This window comes from Oxyura jamaicensis, chromosome Z, assembly GCF_011077185.1.
Source record: "Oxyura jamaicensis isolate SHBP4307 breed ruddy duck chromosome Z, BPBGC_Ojam_1.0, whole genome shotgun sequence".
Classification (NCBI taxonomy): Eukaryota; Metazoa; Chordata; class Aves; order Anseriformes; family Anatidae; genus Oxyura; species Oxyura jamaicensis.
Window position 1 is genome coordinate 26,542,148 of NC_048926.1, and position 6,423 is coordinate 26,548,570.

The window sequence follows — 6,423 nt, forward strand, 5'->3', positions numbered from 1 at the left end:
CCCTGAAGAATGTCTAGAAAACACTAATCAACACTAAATGCAGAGACCTTTATTTATTTATTTATTTATTTATTTATTTTCTGGGATGTAATGAAGATAGCGTGTTTCAAGTGCCAAACTGCAAAAAGGCACGATTCTTGGGGTTGTTACATAGGCTGATGTGTTTCCTGTAAGTGTTCCCTTTTGTGCCTTAGACATAACAGCTCAAGAGATTTGGTATGTTGAAATAAACTGTGAGTTCACTGGAGCTTCTCTCCATTGTATGGATGGAGGATTTGACTCTGAAAATGGTAGCAGTGCTGTCAGAGATGACTGTTAACGAGCTGATGATGGTTTGGAAGCTGGCATTGTAATATGGCTTCAAAGTGAAAAAGGAAAGCACAATCTCAGCATCCAAAGGCTGAATTTTTCATTGAACAATCAATTTTTATGAAAGACTCCAGGATAGAATTATTGATGCATGGTGCATTGCTGTGTGAAAAGAAATGAGGCAGATTTCTGCTCTAATGAATAGCAGAGATGTTTTAAGTAGGGGGATTAATATGACCCTTTTTATACTGTGAATAAATTCAATTCAGAGTTCTTCATGGTAAAAGGAGGCATTGGGGTGAGACACCTTCACCTCTCCTTCTGCTTTATTCCAGCCAGGTTTGCTGTGGCCCAGTGACAGAAAAGCTTTGTGTGCAGCTGAGCTTCTGTAGAAGAGAAACGCACAAGCTTATTTCACTTGAAACAAATCCACAGACCTCGGACACTGAAGTGTTAATTTTGGGGTAACCTGGAAATGTTAAAGTATGCAGGATGCAGAGCCCATCTAGTGAAGCAGCATTAAGCCTGTTTGATTTAGCTTTCCAATGACTGGATTTATAGCCAAAAAATTAACTGACCCCTTTCTGGGGTCAGTGGGGACGGTTTGCTAAGTAGGTCTAATAAGGCAGAATCTGACCCTAAATAATTGTGTCGTGGCTGGTTTATTTATCAGTAGTTGGCTATTACACATGAACACTAAGGTGGCAGGGGGCAGGGAAGCCCACCAACTGGATTGCATCCTAAGCCTAGCTTTTAGATTTTTTTTTGACGTCTAACAAAAACCTTATGGTACATTGTCTCAGCAAAACCTTTTAAGCCTCTTCTCAATCTCTCTCTCTCTCTTTTTGTCCCCATGCTTTTAGTTTACTCCATTATTTGGAGAAGAGAATTGGAACCTCAGATCTGGAGAAATGGTTTTAATGAAGAAGAATCATTTAGCGTCTCTTGCATTTGAAGAAAATCATCTGCACCTTGTAAATTACCTAACCTAGACATGAAGGAATGGGAGGAAAAAACTGTCTTCAGTGCTTCAGCACGTGGTTTAAATATGAATGAATGAATGAATGAATGAACCTATGATCTGGTCCTTGTGCTAGTAATTGTGGATTAATGCCACTATTGATCAGTCCTTCAAAAGAGACAGGACTTCTCTGAGCTGTGCAGCACACAACTCTTGATTTCCATGGACTCCACTGTTTGTACGTGAAATTTGAAATGGTTGTCACCTCCCTTTGTGATGGCTTGAAGTGCCAGCGCCAGCTGCAGGGGAAGCAGGCCAGGTCTGAAGCAGTGCGATGCCGCTGTGGGTGAAGAGACAGCGGTATGGCTGGAGAACTCCGCTTGCTGGGGCGTGCTGGTCTGTGGGCAGTGCCTACAGCATCTCCTGGACCCCATGCTGCAACGTGCAGCGAGCGACCTCCCACTAGATAAGGAAGAACACAGTGGTGAAATGTTCTTGCAACAGTGGGGAACAAAAGTGACATCCCCCAAATACTCACTGTTCCCTTTCCTCCCTGTATTTATAAGTAATTCAGACTGTCCCATTCCTGTTATGTTACTTGTTGTAGATATAGCTATTTATTGTTCTGTGCTTGCATGCTGAAACAATGCCTGCAATTGTCTTCATGTTGTAAGGGCTTGTGTGAATTGTCGTACGTTTTGCACATAATTGTGATCGCTGACTTGCTCTGCTGCACAAAGAAAGAAAACTGCTGGGTAATGGTCGGAGGTGGGAGGGAGGGAGGGGTGGCTTCCTGGTCGGAAACGGAAGGAATACAAGGCAGGATCTTAAATTACACCCATACTAAAGGAAGAAGCCATGGAGGTCATTTTCTCAGGCCACCAGCTCCCCAGGTTGCTTATGGTGTGTCTTGTAGATGGTGTCCTTGTTACGTGCCATTTGCTGGTCATGCCTTTCAATTTCTAATCTGGAAGTAGCCAAAATCACTTGCAGCTCTCTCTTTGTGCAGCTACCTGATTGCAACACAAATACTGTGGAATAGCTTCTGGATACCAAGCCCAGGTGAAGTTGTTGTCCAAAGTTATTTATTTATTTATTGGATTAGAAAAGGGGATACTTTGAATATTAGCCACATCGACCTGAATGAGTGGAGTGTGGCTGATTCAAGAATAAAAGCAAAAAACCTCAAGATATGTTAGTGATGAAGTCTTTTTTTTTTTTTTTTTTTTTTAATAAAAAATAAAATAAGGAAAAAAGAGCAGCAATTTTGCACTGACCAGATTGCCTCATCAACTTGGATTTCAGATGATCATCTGAGTGGGCAGGTCTGAAAGACCCAAGTGCTTTAGCAAAACTCCCATGGGGATAGAAAATGAATTTCAAAATTCCTAGTCTTAAAAACAACCCTCAGACTCTTCTGCCTTTTATTTTCCATAGTCAGGTATGTATGTAAACACTTGGCCGCTCAGGAGCATCAAGTACAGTCCTGAGAAACTAAATTTTTACTTTTAAATATATATATATATATTTCTGTCTGGTCTTGAGATAGACACAAACCTACTCTTTTCCTTCTGGACTTCAGAAGCTTATTTTTCACAGGTGCTTTCTTTGCCAGATTCTGTTATGAAGCATGTATTGTACTGTGTTTTTTTCTAAATGTTTCTGGAGCCCAACTTAACTGGCACATTCAGTAACATGGTTGGTGTGTGCTGCGGTATAAGTAAACAGCTGCATGCGTGCATGCGAAACAAAAATAGTCACATTGGTGATGCTTGCCTTTCTCTGTGTGACAGTGATGTAGCTGTAGTTGTGGAAGCTTTGTCATCTGAAAGTATTTACACTGGTCACTGAAGTTTCTCTGTGCTGCCTTAAGTTTGACTTAGTGTTTGGAGTAGACCCTTACATTTCAGAAATAGAGTACTTGGAGTTCTGTGAATACTGAGACAATATAAATTAGCAAAGGCATTAGCAACTTTTTTTTTTAAGGGTGAGGCCCAGCTAGATGCAAACAGTTAAAGTTCCTCTGGTTAAACTGATTTGTTGAAATGATAGAATAAAAAAGTGTTTAAACCCACAGCCTCCCTCTGCCCCTCATTGGTTCCTTTCTCCTAGCTGGCTTTCAAGCAATAGGAAAAACATCTTAGGTAGGATAGATCTTCCCTCTATATCCCTTTGCTTGCACAGGTTGCCCTGCTGAAGGCTTGAACTGCTGGTGCCTTGCATCTTGTGGGTTGCTCCCGTGAGTGCAAAGTGAGCTATCACGTCAGACATCCCGTGTTTTGCATGTCCTCTCCCCGGGCACTAGTGACTACACAAGGTACGAGGAAGTGAAGAACCAGGTCCCCCAGGGGGACCTTCCTTGAGCAAGGGCATACAGGTTCAAGACCTGTTTTCCCCGTCAAACTGATTACAGTCCGGACGTGGAGCTGCTCTGCACCTCTCTGCTTAGCTTGTAGCACAAATGCTCTGTGGCTTTTTCAGAAGCACCGTGCAGCTTCTGAAAGCAGGATGAGTTTTCTGCAGCTGTTTCCAAAGTTGTGGTCTGCTTTCAAGCCCTCAATACTAATTCCTGTGTGTAGGCTGGAGGAAGCTGGAGCCAGGGTGGGCCTCTGGCTCTGCAGGGAATAAATACGCTGGGCTCTTGCTCTGAACTGGTGTGGGAATCCCGGCTGGCTGCTGGACCGTTCCCGTCCTGTGGAACACCCTGCGCTTTGAAGAGAGCACAGTTCACAGCAGAGTGCACACAAAAACTTTGGCATAAGACGAGAAGGTTCCTCTTATTTTGCAGGCTGGTTGCTGTAGAAACATGTAACAAAGGACAGCCTTCCTCTTCTGGTATAATTGTGCAGCCCCTTTTCTCTAGGTCTGACACCTGTCTGAATAAGAGTGTTTAGAGCAGAATAATGTTCTCTTTCCTGGCTATTGAAGATGTGGTTCATGTACTAAAAGAAAACTGTACAAGTGAAGAAGTAAAATGTCTATGTTGTGTCTTTTTGTTTGCTACTATGTCTTAAGGTTTTGTAAAACTTGCATTTTTTTTTTTTATTTTTTTTTTCACAATGTGAAACTGAAGGTCAATAAATTATTTGAGATTTTCTCTCCATGGAAGTATGATTCTATGATTTGTTTAAAGTGTTGTCTCTTCCCCCTTCCCCCCTCCCCCCTTCCTCTCCATCCCCCAATGTTTTGAATCCATTATAATGTTCTTTTCATGTCCTCTTAATAAAAGGACGTCAACAACATGCAGTTTTCTGCTTTGGTTTAGGCTTCTGCTTCAGTTGCATTTCCCCTCCCTTTGTTCTGTTCTGCTGCTGTTACTATGATCTGTATCTCAAAGTTCAGCAGCTAAACCTCTAAGAGCCTCAAAACATTTAAGAACAGGAAATGCAAGTTTGCTGGTGCTTGCTGTACAGTTCAGCTAGTGCCTGATATGACTTGGAAGCGGTATTAAGGATCTTGAATCCTTCGTAATTATTTGCCAGGAAAAAAAATGCTGGCTGTGTATAAAACATTCCAGTTGTTATATATAATATATACACAGAGCCAAACTCTTTGATCTATTAAGCTCGTTTACATGTTTATATATATATATATATATGTATATGCATATATATATATATATATATATTTATGCTATTGATCTTTTATGTTGGCTTGGCACCTATCTGGCCATAAGGAGTCCCTTTCCTTTGTCCAGATCTAAAATAACGTTATACAGCGGCACGTACCCTGGAAGTTCAGTTCCTCAGATCTGCTAAGTACTGGCCTGCTTTCCTGCCTAGAAGAGGATTTTTCTCCAGTACATTGCTTTGGTGTGAAGGGGCAAGACCTTTCTTCCTTTCTTCCTTGCCTTTTTTTTTTTTTTTTCCCACTACCTGCTCTCCAGTTCCTTTCCTTCTACAGCCCTAAAGAAGGAAAAAGAAAAGGAGGCCTCCACAGGCCACAGCGCAGAGCAGGGAAGACACTGGTGCTTGAGTTGCTGTCACCAGGCTGTATGGCCTGGATTCTGGTCCCGAAGTAAACTTGCAGTGCTTATTCAGCATATGTAGAGAAAGGTAAAGAAGTAGCAGGAAGTATTGCTTTCTGCAGGAATTAACTTTTCTGAATTCTTCTAATTTTATTTATATCAAAATTCCTGTAGCTACCCATTGAAAGTCACAGAATTCTCCAGGGTGTTTTTCATCACCGAAAAGTCAGGTTCACAATATTAAGTGGATTACAAGGCCTAGGCACTGCTCAGTTTCCCTGTGTTTGAGGTATCCACAATCAGTCTTGGCTGGGGGAGTGGATGCTTGCCTTAGGAAATCTTGAGATACAAAGGGTATTGGAAGATTTCAGCCATCTCATGGAATAGGGAAAAGTTATGTTGATTACCGTGTTCATTGGAAGCTCTTTGCTGGACAATAAACTGTGCGTTTTTTTGGATTTATATTTTGCCAGGGTCTGGGCTAAGCAGCCCTGGGCATGAACAGACTGATGTGCCCTGACTCGTTGGTGTCATTTTAAGGTGTGTGGGTCCTTTTTGGGGAGCTTTTATACCACCGTGGATTCAAACTCCCTTTGCTTGGTTCTGAATGGGGAAGACTCACACTGGACATCCAATACATATGGTGAGAATTTGAAACAGATCATTTGCATTTAAATTTGAAATATAGCTGATAATCTGGGAACAAGACACCCGCAGGGCATCAGCACTCTCCATGATGAGTACGGACAATAAAAGTCTTGAGTGAGCAGAAAGGTATCATTTTGCTAGCATTGTGCAGGGCTCCATCAGGCATACCTGGATGGTCAGCCCTGACCTGGGCAACCCCCAAAGGCTCTGTCTGTGCTGGCTGTACCTGGCATCAGTCTCTGGCCCTGGGCTGGCTGGCGTGCAGCAGCCCACTGCTCTTCCACTGCTTCTTCCTCATGCTGGCAGTGGCTCGGGTGGCTGCTGGAGCACTCTGGCTCCCAAAATCTACTTAGAAAGCTCAGGGGATCAAGTTTGCAGGGGCGAGAAACATGCTGGGAGTCATTCAAGCACTTAGCAGAACAGGTGATGGTGTTCCAGTGCCTGGGAATGTTCCCGAGCATGGTTGCTGCAGTCATGGCCAGCGCATCTGGGTGGCATCATGTTAAGGGAAAAACGTATCCAGTAGAGGTGGAGACAT

General features: G+C 42.8%; 1 protein-coding gene across 3 annotated transcripts in view; it reads left to right on the forward strand.

Moving 5' to 3' along the window:
• ENC1 (ectodermal-neural cortex 1) overlaps positions 1-2,518 on the forward strand; it is an 11,917-nt gene extending 9,399 nt beyond the window's left edge. For all 3 annotated transcript variants that reach the window (XM_035310368.1, XM_035310366.1, XM_035310369.1), the window contains one exon: positions 1,173-2,518. The gene's annotated coding sequence lies outside the window, so the exon portion shown is untranslated. The remainder of the gene's footprint in view (positions 1-1,172) is intronic.
• Positions 2,519-6,423: the final 3,905 nt, after the last annotated feature.